At 43.5% G+C, this 14,659-nt stretch overlaps 1 long non-coding RNA gene across 1 annotated transcript in view; it reads left to right on the top strand.

The window, feature by feature from the left end:
* The window catches only part of LOC110597617 (uncharacterized), an 81,031-nt gene extending 67,433 nt beyond the window's left edge, over positions 1 to 13,598 (top strand). Inside the window, exon 4 of the long non-coding RNA XR_013426358.1 lies at positions 13,464 to 13,598. This is a non-coding gene — a long non-coding RNA (uncharacterized LOC110597617). The remainder of the gene's footprint in view (positions 1 to 13,463) is intronic.
* The last annotated feature ends 1,061 nt before the right edge of the window (positions 13,599 to 14,659 follow it).

Raw genomic sequence — 14,659 nt, 5'->3', positions numbered from 1 at the left:
TAACACCTACAAGCTCTTTCTCTGGCCCTTTGAGATGTCTGTAAACATCTTCAAAAGCTAAATAAGCTTCTTTCCAACTTTATAACCCAGAAGAGCATGGGAGCATCTCTTTGAAATGTAAGCATCCAGGAAGATGGTGCTCTCATCTCCAAGATTCTGTGGTACCCGACTCCCAATTGCTAACCTATTTTCTATCATAAGCACATGGAAAATGAGTTTTTCTTTTGCATAAAGGAAATTAGCAAACCTGGTGGCTGCACAATTATCAGGTGAGTTTGGGAGGAAGTGTGTGTGACAAAGGGTGCTGTCAAATTCTCTTGAGTACTAGTTTTCATTGATCTGGAGACCATCTGTGAGATGGATCACATCTGCTTGGATGTGTAAAGGGATGAGATATTTTTTTTTGTCTTCAGTGTTTTAGTGGCATGTCTGTGATACTTCACCAGTAACAAAACTGCTTTCCTTCTCTTTGACGTTTGTGGAGAGTTTTCTTGGTTGTTAGGAGAGTTTCTTTTTAATTACGCTTCCCCAACAATGGTCTCTGGACATCCCATGAGCTTACAGCGTAAAAGTGCTAGGCCAGAACTTCCTAGGCGGTTTCTTGGTTCTCTCTCTTGGTGGCTGCTAGTCTCAGAGTCCCATCAGCCTCTTTCTCTCACACCGTCAAGAACACTTGTCCTACTGTACCCAAAGCTGAATCTCAGCTTCAAGGTGGGAACAAGAAACAGTATAGGAATGGACCCTCCTTTTGCTCCTTGCGTGGATTGTTCTAGATGATGTGGGAATGGGCCTAAAAATTAGAGGAACTGGACTGGTTTAGGCTGTGTGGTCATCGCTGGGTGGTATGTGATCTCACACTCCACACTGGAGCGGGCAGTGTTTTTCCTACCACCTGCTCCTTTCTGAAGACCTGTCTTTCTTTTTTGGATAGAATGCACAACTCTGGTGATACTTAAGCAACAGTTTTGCTAAAGCTAGTGTAAGTGTACAATGGCTGTGCAATGTTAGAAGTAGACGTGAGACATGGTCCCTCGTTTTAGGGGTGAAGAGGGGTGAAGGGGCCTCACCTTAGGTCTTTACGAAGGTGAGCGGCACATACATTTCTCTCGTTTCTTTATTTGCTCTGTCTTCTAGTCCTGCCATTTTCTCTTCAGTCATCTCCTTAATTCCTCTCTCCTCAGTCTAAGTTCCCACTCATCCTTCCTGTATTTAGACTTGAGCCCCAGTGTGTCATTGAGATCTCTCTTCTTTTGCGTTAGTTGCTGAACTAAAGTTTGCCTTCATGATTGAGCTTCTGTCCATAGGCAAGGCTGAGGCTAGCTTTTCTTCTGAAATACTTGATGGGATGGGGGCTTTCCTCCCTCCTGTCCTTGGATGGTCTACTTGGTCTTCAGTTGTTGAATTAAGAGATGTTTCTTTTGGAAAATTAAAATGTCAGTGCACCCTATAACAGGGAGGGTACCACATGTATGAATGATTCTGAAAACATGTTGGAAAGTGAAGCAATCCCTGGGGCCCATGATACAGGTTGCCACTTGTGAAATTTAGAGCAAGAGAGAAGGAGCTAATGCTATTGCTAAAACTCCTAGTATTCCAAACCACCGTTTTAGGCATTGCCCCCCATGGTATCCTATTATGTTTTCTCAATACATTGCAAACCATGTTTGATTCTCTCTCTCTCTCTCTCTCTCTCTCTCTCTCTCTCTCTCTCTCTCTCTCTCTCAAATGGGAGAGAGTCAAGGTTAGAGATTGCAAAGCTTTCTCAGGGCCCTAGATGGTTAGATGCAGAGTGGGAACCCAAGACCATTTGCCACAGAAGCCCTGCACTTTCCCCATGCCACACTTCCAGTGTAGGGTTGGAAGTCCGCAGGTTCAGCTGAACAACCGAGACCTTCCTGTTACTTTAGAAGGACTGTACTGTGGACATGCTTTGAGGGCAGGGACCCTGACTGATCTACCTTTGCCTTAATAGGACTTAGCATAGGGAATGAAATTTAGGAGAAGCTCAATAAAGGCCTGTTGAAACAGATGAATGAATCAGACGTAGTCATCCTAAAAATAAATCTTCCAAAGGGGCTCCTCCTTTAAGAGTTTCTGCTTCTCTAAAACTTCCAGTAACTGAATCCTAGGGGATCACTTGGATTCCTTTTCTTATCAGTCTCTTTAACATTCATAAAGTTAACTTTCATAAAGTTGCCAGATGTTGTCATTTTACTTTTATAATGTCTCTAACATAATGTCTGTTCCTTTTTATTTCCATTGTCACCATCCTCATTCCAGCTAGCCCAGGGACTGTCTTCACTACTTCTGTTCACTCTCCATTTCATTCCGTCCTATCTGTCCATCCATCGACCCATCCATCCATCCATTCACTCATCATTGTTTTATTTCTTCAACATAATTTTATGAGGGGCTGGGCTGTGGCTCAGTGGCAGAGCAGTTGCCTGGCATGTGTGAGGCACTGGGTTCGATTCTCAGCACCACATAAAAATAAATAAAATAAAATAAAGGTCTATCAACAACTAAAAATATTTTTAAAAAAATTTATTCAAGATGTGACAAATGGATTATCACAATACAGTGATATAATAAGAAAAGGTTGTTTAGAGTGCTATAAGAACACAGAAAAGGGTCACTCTTGTCCAACTGGGGGAGAGAGGTTCAAAGAAGGCTTTGTGGAATAAAGCACCATCTGAGTTAAGTCTTGAAAAATCAGTTGAGCTAAAGAGGCAAAGAGGAAAGACGGAGAGGGAAGAGGAACACCCACAGTCACCCCCCCCATATCACTACTTCCTGCCCCAGTTCCACTGTTCCTTGAATTCTCATGTCCCTTGAGTGCATCAGATGCTCTTGCTTCAGGGCCCTTCGGTTGCTTTCTCCTCTGCCCGTACTGGTCCTCTCAGAGGTGGGCGCAGTGGTGCCCCACAGTCCTGCAAGGCTCACGCCCTCCTTTCCTCCTGATCAGAAGGGGCTTTGCTGACTCTCCCTTTACAGTTGCAACAACTCTCCTGCCTCTCAGAATTCCCCCTCTCCCTTTCCAGCCTAGGGAATGCCATCTTCTAGTGGTGTGTGTGTGTGTGTGTGAGAGAGAGAGAGAGAGAGAGAGAGAGAGAGAGAGAGAGAGAGAGAGCAAGCATGCTAGCGTGCGAGCGTGCGAGAGCGTCTCTTCCACTACTAGAGGATCTACTTCTCTGAAGAAAACCCACGCTTCATGAGAACAGGGACTGGTGTCTACTTTGATCACTGCCATCTTCACTGCTTGGGGCGGTCTCAGTGCGTGTTCGTCAAGTGAACGACTGAAAACCTCGACAATAGCAAATGCAAAGGCAAGGATGCGAGAAATGGAGTGACATGCCCCAACTCTGATTTTGGCCTGATTCCTGCTGTGAGCCCTTGTGGCACCACCGCAGGGCTGTGGGCAGGGCAGTATGGCACCCCTCCTTAGCCTCTTGCTGAGTGTGACTTTGACAAAGGGAAGGAAACATTTTGTTTTGGTCAGTGGTAATGACTGACTTTCTCTTTCCCTTCCAGATGGGGTTCGGAGCCTCCTCCACTAGTAGAGGATCACTTCTAGTTTTCTCAGAAGGGCCTTTCCCTCTGACTAAGACTCCAAGTTCTTCTTCAGAGGAATGGGTTTCCTGCTTACTGTTCACTGTTGCCTGATGGGCATTGGAGGTGGAGGAGAGGGAAGTTGGAGTTTTGGGTTAAGGGCTTGGGGTGTAGGAGGTGAGATCATCTACTGAAAGATCGGGGAGGGATGATGAAACTTGGAGCCGTCACTGATGGGGCTGGGAGAGGCATCTGATAAGAGAAAACAGATGTGTTGAGCAGAAGGAGATGTTTAGGAAATAGATAATGTGCTTATATTTGTATGTCCTTTCATAATCCCTTGTTTGTATTGTGGTTTTATTAAGAAGTAGAGTTTCAAAGGAATTGAAATAGAGTTTCAGCCCCACAGTTGGGAAAGGAACAAGCAAAAAGGAGTACGTTGTTTTGCTTGTGGAGGTCCTTATTGTCCTCACTTGACAGCAGCTGTGTCATCTGGGAACCCCGTGAGTCAAGCTAGTCATCAACATCATCAACTGGTGGGCATCCAGCTGGCACATGGGAGAGGCACAGCCTTGTAGGAGCCCTGGTCCTCTCTTAATTCCAGGGAGACTGTTCACACGGAGGGTGTGACTTGCCAACGGTTCCCTGTGGAACTGTGCGTCTCACCAGGCCAAGCCTGAGAGAAAATCAGGATCATCCAAGTCTCCTCCCTGGGCAGGAGAGGCTGTAGGTGACCAAATGCCCTGACTCTTGCATTCATCCCATTACCCCAAAGTTCAGTACTGAGGCTGGTTTTTCACATCAGACACTGGCACATGGCAGAACATCCAAAGGTGCCATGATGGTGCTTGAGAGAGCAGGAAAGGAACAGAATGGGAGTCGGGCAGTGGAGGAGCAGGAACCTAGGGTGGGCTGAGAGCCAGTGAGACCTCCAACGGGGCTTGAGGAGAGACGTCCTGGGACCTGGGGCTCGGGTCTGGTCAGGAATGTTGTGGTAGAGAGTGGTAAATGGAGCACAGGCAGATGTTGTGCCATGGAGACAATTCAGAGCTCATCCCAGCAGAAAAGGAAGGAAAATAAGATTTACAGGGCACCTGCCATTCGGCTGCTGTTCCTCTGGTGACAGTCACGCTCGGGTACCCGCCATTTCTGTCTTGTGCAGTTCTGTGGAAGCACTGTAATGTCTGCGGTCCAGATGACGGGCTTCAGGCCTAGAAAAGCGGGGGACCTTGCTCAGCAGCATGAGCTGGTGAGCGGCCGAGCTGAGATCCACCTTCAGTCTCCTGATCCACACCCAGAGTCTGATTAGCTCGTCCCACTTGGGTAGGAGGGGGTGGCAGCCACGCCACTGGGTGGCTAGACGCCAGTTACCTTCTGTCAGAACACTTGCTAAATGCTGACAAATGAATACAAAGATCTACTCTGTCTTTAAGTTTCAGGAGTCTTCTTGTTATGGCTTAGCTAATGGTGTCCCCCAAAGCTCGTGTGAGACAATGCAAGAATGTTCAGAGCAGATGATTAGACTGTAACCTAATTAGCGGGTCAATCCACTTGAATGGATTAACTGGGTGGTAGCTATAGGTTATAATGTTCAGAGCAGATGATTAGACTGTAGCAGATGTTATATAGCTATAATGTTCAGAGCAGATGATTAGACTGTAACCTAATTAGTGGGTCAGTCCACTTGAATGCATTAACTGGGTGGTAGCTATAGGCAGGTAGGGTGTGCCCCTGGGGGACATACCTGTGGTTTTGATTTTGTCGCTGGTGAGCAGAGCTCTCCCACTGCTTCCTGGCTGTCACGTCCTGTCCTGCGTGTCCTGCGTCGCTTCCCTCTGTCTCACCTTTCTGCCGTCATGTTCTGCTCACCTTGGGCCCAAGGCTACGGGGTTGGCCGACATGGACCAAACCTCTGATATTATGGGTTAGAAGAGACTTTTCCTCCCCTAAGCTGTTCTCGGCAGGCATTTGGTCACAGTGATGAGCACTGACTGAACACCTCTCATCACTCTGAGCCCCGTTTCACAGGGCTCTGCCCGTGGGGATCCTTTCCCCCAGGGTGGGCTTTCTTTGCCCCCTGCGGTTAAGGAGGGGAGGTCTTCCTCCTGGTCTTCAAGGCTGTGCAGCACTAATAGACATGGGTCTCACGGGCGGAGACGTGGAGAATGCAGACACAGGGAGAGGGACGCCTGCCCTGGGTTTCCCCTCTTCCCTCCTGTCCTCATTCATAAGCCGTCCTTGCCCCTCTCGTCCATGGATGGGACTCAGAGAAACCAAAGCTTTCTCCGGTGCCTGCTTCCTCATGCGTTACCGGAAGAGTGTAGGTGTCTCAGGGTCTGCTCCAATCTCTTCTCAGTCTCCCCTACAGACCTACTGCCCTGGGCACCTACTTAGGGCTATAACTTCTAAAAGGACACTTAACTGCCCCATTCAATTGCTAAACTCTTGCTGTAGAGTCAGATCCTCATCTAAATGAGCCACCCTTCACACCACTTCCTGCACTTTGCTCCTGGTGATCTCTCTCCCCTCCCCTACTATGTGGGTCAGAACTTTCCAGAGGAACAGAAATGTGTGTGTGTGTGTGTGTGTGTGTGTGTGTGTGTGTGTGTAAAAAGGTTATATATAAGAAATTGGCTCATGTAACTATGGAGGCTGACAAGTCCCAAGATCTGCACTCAGCAAGCTGAAGACCCAGGTGAGCTGACAGTATAATTCAACTCCAAAGGTCAGTAGGCCCAAGATCTGGGAATAGCTATTGTTTCCATTTGAGTCCCAAGGTTGGCGGGTAGGGGACAAAATCTAGAAAATGGATATCCTAGCTTGAAGGCAGTCTGGCAGGAGGAATTCCATCTTACTCATGGGAAGCAGGAGGAATTCTGTCTTACTCATGAGAGGTTTGGGATGTTGTTCTGTTTAAGTCTTCAACTGATTGATTGGAGCCCACCACATTAGAGAGCACATTCTACTTTACTAAAGCTACCAATTAAAATATTAGTCTCATCCAGAGATATCCTCACACAGACACACTTAGAATAACGTTTGAAAATGTCAGGGAACACCATGGCTGAGTGTACTTGACACATAGTTAACCGTCATAAGTCTACCCAATGTCAACTTGGCACATATACATATTATATATTGTAATATTACACACACAAAAATATACTATGATATGTAATATGATAATATGTACTATTATACACACATATCAGAGTATGTATCTTATAAACGTAGAGCAAAATAAGGAGGAGATACTCAAACTCATGAAAGTAATAATCTTCATTTCTGTAACTGGTTACATGGTTGTAGTTTTCACTATTCTGTATTTCCTTTGCCTTTGGAGAAAAACTCAGCTGGTTATGGATTTTACATAGTGGGGGGGGACCCAAATTTTCATTCCTGAAGGTTCTGGCCCCTTAGTAGTCCTGCCGAGATTGGCAGTTGTAATTTTCCATTGACCTAAGTCATTGGGCCTGGTGGTGCCAAGAGACATCTGTATTCCAGATAGACACATATCTATAATCATAGGAATTCCATATGCATATACCCCATAGTCTAATTGTGGAGTGGTGCTCTAATTTCCTTTTGTCAGTCAGGATCATTTACCCATCTCATACTCCAGCTCCTTCTTTGCCTATGGCAAGAGGACCCCAAAGTAGCTGGGCAGTATCTTTACTTTAAATTTATTGGAATTGTTGTGTTTCCTTGGGAATGAAGATTTCCAGGCTCGTGGATCATCAGGGGTAATGGTGAGTGCTGCCACTTCTGTGTGCACCCCTGATTTGAGCCTGTGAATCCTGGACTCTGGATTGACTCTGATTTAGAGCATATGCATCTTCTGGAGAACCAAGGGATTGTTACTTGGTGAGTGCTGTGATTATTCTCAAAAGGCCAACCCGCTCTTCTCTCAGGCCAGCTGTTTCATAAGGGTGGGGCACATGGTAAGAAGAGTGCGCTCCATGAGCATGGGCCCGTTGCTGCACTTCATTTTCTGTGAGCTCCTTGACCAGAAGCAATGTGAAATGCCAAGATGGCGGATGAGGTGTTCTGTAAGCCCACAAATGGTAGTTTTGGTGACTCGTATGTGGGAGGGAAAATCCATATCTAGAGTAAGTAAGGACAGAGTTCTATCCTTGGCTGTTTGTTGGAAGTGGTCCAAAGTAATTACCACTAGGAAGCCGTCAGATCCCTCCTAGCGGCGCATGGTGCTATCTGGGGATTCGGAGTTGGTCTCCACTGCTGGCCGACTGGGAACTCAGCAGTGGCTTCAGGGTGGGTCTTGAGAGCAGTATTATGAGCTTCTTTAGGGAGGACAATGTTTAGTCTCTCAATTCAAACAGTTAATCTTATCCAAAAACATTTTCACATATGCAGGTTATATGTCCCCCCAAATATCTTGTGTTGAAGGCTTGGTCCCCAGTGCAGTAGTGTTCAGAGGCAGGGCCTTTGGGAGGTGACTGGATTGAGGGACTCTGACCTTGTGAATAGATTAAGTCATTGACGGATTCATAGCTTTTACCCATAGGTTTTTTGTGGGGGCTTTAGTATAAAAGCCCCCTCTCTGTTTCCTGGCCTCCATGAGCTGAGCATCTTAGCTGCACCATGTGCTCCCTGCCATGACATTTTGTCCTGACACAGGTCCAAAGCAATGGTTCAAGTGACCATGGACTCAAACCTCTGAAATCATAAGCAAAATGAACCCTCCTTCCTCTTGTTTTTCTCACAGTGATGGGAGCTGACCAACCCAGGGAATGATGTTTGGCCCCATGTCACGGTGCCCAGTCTGGACACAGAGAATCAACAACGCTGAGCCTGGCCATCCTCCTTTCGTGTCCCAAAGGCCTTTCCATTCCGTCTGGTCCATATATTCATCCTACCCGCTCCGTGACATGTCATTTTCAAGAGAAGTCACCTGGGATTCTTCCCTGGCTATCTGTGTGGTGTCTTTCATGCAATTCTAAGCTTTCAGGTGGTGATGGCAGGGGCTTTATTTATTTGACAAGCCATGTGTAAGGATATTTTCTGGATCCTCCTCACTGGCGAGCAGGGGAGTGCTCCATAAAATCTTACCCTTAGTGCCATGTTGAGAGCCACAGCCAAAGGGGCCCCAGCAAACTTCCAGCTGCCGGCTGATGATCCAGCTGCCAGCAAACTTCCAGTTGCCGGCTGATGATTGGCTCACAGTGGCCCCAGCAACATCTAGCTGATTGGCTCCTCTGTGGTGATGTTCATTGGGCTGTTTCCCTGCCCTTCAGACTGCCAGCTGATGATTGGCTCACAGCGGCCCCAGCAACATCTAGCTGATTGGCTCCTCCACGGAGCTGCTCATTGGGGGACTTCTTTGGCTCCGCCCACGCAACCCAGCCAATCGGCCTCAAGAGCAGGAGGATTGTGGGAGGTGGTGAGGTTGGTGTGAGGAGAGGCTTGTGGAAGCCGGTGGTGGCAGTTGGGCTCTGAGGGTTTTTCCCTGGAGCTGTTTTGTTTGGCGTTTGTAGTTCTAAAAATAAAGTTAGTTTCTTTTTGACAAGTGGCTCCTGATTTGTGCCAAGCCAGACTTCGGCAGTGCCACACTTTCAATCCAACTGGAAAGGAAGGCTTAACAGGTTGGTTTCCAGAAAAGCAGCTAAAGGGTTTCTTGGTCTCCCCCTCAGTTCTGTGGAGCGACTCGCTCCTGGGGCCAGAACTGCTGTCCTCACTCACTCTTGCAGGTAGGAGAGGGCCTCTGAGGACAGTGGACTCCAGGGTCACAGTCTTACTGGAACCCCTAGGAAATTTCCCTGGGCCCAAGACACTGGTGGGAGCTCAGAGCAGCGTTCTCGGCCTTGTCGGTATTGCACTTGGGCTGGATAGTTCTTTGCTGTGGGGAGGGTGTTCTTTAGATTGCAGGGTGTTTAGCAGCATCCCTGGTCTGGACCTGAGGGATGACAAGAAACACTGCACCGTAGTTGTAATACCAACAATGTCTCCAGATGTTGACTGATGCCCCCAGGCTACAAAAGCATCTGAGAGCCCTGACTGTGGGCTTTGTTTTGTGCAAAGCAGTTTCCCCTGTGTTCTTACATCTAGATCTGTGAATCAGGTAGGTACCTGTTATCTTCTCTATGTATGCACACATAAATGTATGAATAGGACTCATACATTTATGTGTGCATACATATATACAAGTCTGTATATGCACATATATGTACACGTATGTGCATTTATGTACATATATACATGTAATACATGAATGTGTATGCATGTATACACATATATGCATAATATATGCATACATGTACATATATAAGTGTGTGTGTGTGTGTGTGTGTGTGTGTGTGTGTATTTTTTTTTTAACCTTTTCCAGTACTGGGATTGCAAACAGGGCCTTGCACATGCTAGGCAGGTGCTTTACCTGTGAGCTATACCCCAACCCCTTTAAAATTTCATTTTGAGACAGTGACTTATTAAGATGCCTCTGCTGACCTTGAACCTGTGACTTCCTGCCTTCTCCTCCTGAATAGCTGGGATTATAGGAGCAGGCCACTACACTCAACTAGAATTCACATCTGGTTGCAAATTTGTACTTTCTCTTACGACTCTTAGGGATAAGTAAACAGTAGAGATAGCAACCTGACCCTATGTTACAAGAGATAACAGTTTTGAGTTACAGAACAAAAATCTATTAACTGCTTTGCTCTTTCAGATTTCTCTTTATTTTAGTTTGCTGAACTTTCACGTAGCTTTTTTGTTTCCGTTCTGAAGTGCCCAGTTTCATTTTTAACAGTAAATGTTTCCAAACCTTCCAAACCTTTAAGATGGGGGAAGGTCCTAATGAAAGTTGTTCAGTTCCTCTTGAGGATGCGTCACGGTGATAACAGGGTGTATGCAATCTTCCCAGTGGTGTTTTCCAAGAAAACCAAAATACAATATTGCCTTTAAAAACAGAAGTTTGCAGTAATTGTTATTGAGGCTAGATCAGAAAACTGGAAGTACTGAAATGAGTTGGAAGGCAACTTTTTTGAGACTATAAATAATTGCTTTCTGTATTTTAAAAAGAAGAAAGGAAAAGAATTATTTTAAACTGGTACCTGAAAGTAAAGAACTCAAATTTTCAAAGTAGGACTAATAATATACTTAAACTTGAGATTTTAATTAAATGAAGACACATTTTTTCCTATTAACATATACTCCTGCTTTGAAATTCTATCTAACTAAGCACAGATGTCAGATTTTAAATTCATAATTTTGGAGCCACATTGTTGATTATAATGAATGATAGTTAATATTAAGTGAGCACCTACTGCTTGCTACCATGTTCCAGAAGCTCCCCTTCGCAGGGAGACACCAAGCTGAAGCAGGCAGGACTTGGAGAGTTGGCAAGAGCTGTCTCTTCCACATGTTTTTTTAAAGCTTTTTCCAGATGTTGGACTTTCTGCAAATTATGTAGCTTCTTCAATGCTCAGTGTTCTCATTTGTAAAATTCAGTAATGATACCAACCTTTTTTCACATAACTTATTTCATTTTATGCCTTTGTGAAGGCAAAATGAAATAAGTTATGTGAAACCATGTTAATGTTAAGTTAGTATTAGTGGTAATATTTGAATAATCAAATAATAAATTTCAAAACTTTAATAATTATTAACAGTGTTAATATTAGGCAATGTGAGAGCATTGTTAATAGTATCATTAATTAATATTACTAGAAGTTATTATTGTTTTAGTATGTTGAATTGTTTTTGAACTGTTATAGACACTCCTGATAAGGTGTGCTGGTCATTTGGGGATTTCTATATTATTATACAAATTGGGTTTACTTATTTTTAATTTTTAAATTAATTAATTAACTCATCATTTCTGTATTTTCAGTCTTTCTGGTTTTGCTTTTGAAAATGTCAATGTTCACTCTCTTGTGGACTTGACAAATCCCATGGATGGGAGCTGTCTGGGCTGTGAACGTGTCCCTGGGGCAGTGGTGAGCGGTCCGCACGTTACTGATTGTACTTACGTCAAGATGACCATGGGGCTGAGGTGATGCTTCTGATGTTTTTGAGGAAGTACAGAACTAAATTGTATGTTTGGGATATCTCAGAAAATGTTTCTGCTCTTCAAAAAAATATGTTTTTTTGTGGTCAAGACTCAAATACCTTGTGGTTATAACACGTTTCTTTTTAAGGTTTCTTCTTAATAACCGAGTATTTTGTAAATAATCAAACCTATGCCATGTATGGCCTCTATTAGGTCTTGATAATCACCTACTGAGTTGAGGAAGTTCCCAGATGGCATCACACGTGCCTATATTATGTTCTGTTTCACTCTGCTCTTGTACTTTAATATTACAACATAAGCACTTCGTTGTTCTTTCATGCATAATTTTAAGAAGATGTATCACAGTTCACTTAGTAGACAGCCTATAATTTCTACAACCATTTACCTGTTATTGGGGGCTCATGCTGATCTCCAATATTTTAATCCTATAAAAAATGCTACAGTGAACATTTTTATATGCAAAGCAATTTTCTTTGATATTTCATGGTCTTTCCTTAAAATGGCTTTCTGTGTGTGCGATTACTGTGTCAAAGGGCACACAACAGTTTTTAAGTCTTTTGATATGTATAGCCAAATTGCCTTCTAAAAGGTTCTAACAGCTATGTATAATCCTTGTTTCCTTGCCCTTGTCAAAGTCGGGTATTCTTATTAAAATTTTTTTCAGTATTTTAATATTCATAATCATTAGAGATTAATGAGGCTGAAATTTAATATATATATATATTTAGTTGTTTGAATTTCGATGTGAACTTTCCACTCTATCCCCGTCTCCTTGACCTGATGTATACCTACCTTGCTCCGCTCTATTGGTGACCTAAATGGCTTTAGGACTGATCCATTAAGGGAGAAGGAAAGTGAGGAGGAAGAGAATGAGCTTTTCATTTTGTAAAAAAATGACCAATCAATGCCACTTAGATATAAATTTGTCCTTATATCAAAAGTATTGATACTTTTTATCATGATTCTAGAAATAATAATTATTATTTTTTTTACCGGTCTGATACAAAGACTGGAAATTCATGCATAGTATTTATGAATATCCAACCAGTGAACATGTTTGGATAATCTGCTTCTTTTCCTGTGCTTTTTGACCTTTCCTTTATGAAGTTTGTGTGGGTGTGTACTTTCAAGTCATCTATTCTGTTTCAGTGATGCTTACCACTATTCTTAATGTTATAGTGTGTATAATTTGTACTGATGGTAAGTCAAGATTCCTTTTATACTTATTATTTTTCAATGAAAACTTTTCAAGATACTAAACTTGCCTCTTTATTCTTTTGATGGACATTAGAATAATCACTTTCAATTGCACTCTTTCCCCCAAATCCTGTTGGCACTTTGGGATTTTGTCAAAATCTATAATTACCATCAAAATTAAACTTTTTAATAGAATTTGGTCTTCTATTCAGGAATAGATGCCTCTTCCTAGTCTTTGCAATTACGGGGGTGGGGGTTATAGTTTTATAATTTCTTTACATCAGTTTTTCATTCAAGGTAATTCTTAGGTTCTTTGAATATTTTGTTGACTTTATGGACAGAACCCTTTATTCCAATCTGGTTTCTTTCTCTTAAATTGTGTATTTTAATTTCACATGTAATAATTAATGACACCTCTTGGGGGATGAAAAGCATTTTACACATAAGGTGTGTTATGGTTTAGATATGTGTCCCCCACAAGCTCCTGCATAAGGTAATGCAAGAAGGTTTAGAGGTGAAATGATTGGGTTATGAGAGCCCTAACCCAGCCAGTGAATTAACCCTGTGATAGGGATGAACTGGTAACTATGGCAGGTGGGTGTGGCTGGAGGAGGTGGGCCTGGGGCATGCCTTGGGGGTATATATTTTGTCTTTGTTGAGCAGAACTCTCTCCCTGCTTTCTGATCACCAGGAGAGCTGCTTCCCTCGGTCACACTCTTCTGCCAGGATGTTGTGCCTCTCCTTGAGCCCCAAGGAATGGAACCGGCTCTCTAGGACTGAGCCCCCTGAAACCGTGAGCCCCAAATAAACTTTTCCTCCTCTAAAATTGTTCTTGTCCGATATTTAAGTTGCAGCAGGAAAACAGCTGACTAAGACAAGGTTATGCATCTCCACCATCCCTGGTCCCAGCATTGCCACCAGAGGGGTGCAGGGTAGTCAAGTGGCCATGGATCATCATACCATGGGGCCTTTCTGTGGGTTTACATCAGGGTATGGGTTTGTGGAACGTGTATAACATGACGTTGAGGCTGGCAGTATTCATCCGGTGGATGAGATGGGATGGAGGGCCATCTGGCTCCCAAGTGGGGATGACTGGAAACCTAGGTTTGACTGACTAATCAGAACATACACAGGGCTTCTTCAGCGTGGTGGCCTGAAGGAGCTGGACCTCCAACACCGTGGTGCAAAACTTTCAGAGAGTATTCTAAGAGACCCAAATAGAAGTTGCAACACTTTTTATGACTTGGCCTCAGAAGTCCTAAAGTGGCATTAATGCCACATTCTTATTGGTTATTCAATTGCTAAGGCTAGACCAGGTTCACAGGGTTGGGAATCTCAATGAGAGGTATACAGCAAAGAATTTGGGCCATCTTTATTATTCCAGTTAGATATTAATCCTAAATGGGAAAGGTAAGCAAAGATTTTGGAAGGATATATGGGAGAAAAATCTCTATGACCTTAGGAGTAGGTAGAATTCCCTAAATAGGTCACAGAAAACATTTGTCATAAAAGAAAAAAATTGGGTAAATTTGGCTTAATTAATAGAAAGACTATATATTTAAATGCCACCTTTTATAGAGTTAAAATACAAGCTGTGTATATCACAACATATCCAGAGCATGAAAGAACTGCCCAATCAATAGGTCAGATAATTCAACAACAAAAAAAATGTTTAAAAGTGACTTAAATGGCACTACACAGAAAAGGTTATAAATGGCCAATTAGCATATAAAAATACGCTCAATATTATTAGTTACCAGGTAGATGCAACCTCCAGAATGTCAAAGTTAAACGGAGAGACAATTCTAAGTGATGGTAAGGATGTGGAAAAATTAGAATTCTTACTTTGTTGATTAGCTTGTCAATTGGTACATCCACTTTAAAAAA

Source organism: Ictidomys tridecemlineatus, chromosome 10 (genome assembly GCF_052094955.1).
Source record: "Ictidomys tridecemlineatus isolate mIctTri1 chromosome 10, mIctTri1.hap1, whole genome shotgun sequence".
Classification (NCBI taxonomy): Eukaryota; Metazoa; Chordata; class Mammalia; order Rodentia; family Sciuridae; genus Ictidomys; species Ictidomys tridecemlineatus.
Note: the sequence above shows the minus strand (reverse complement) of the source record. Positions and strands in the feature narration are given on the sequence as shown.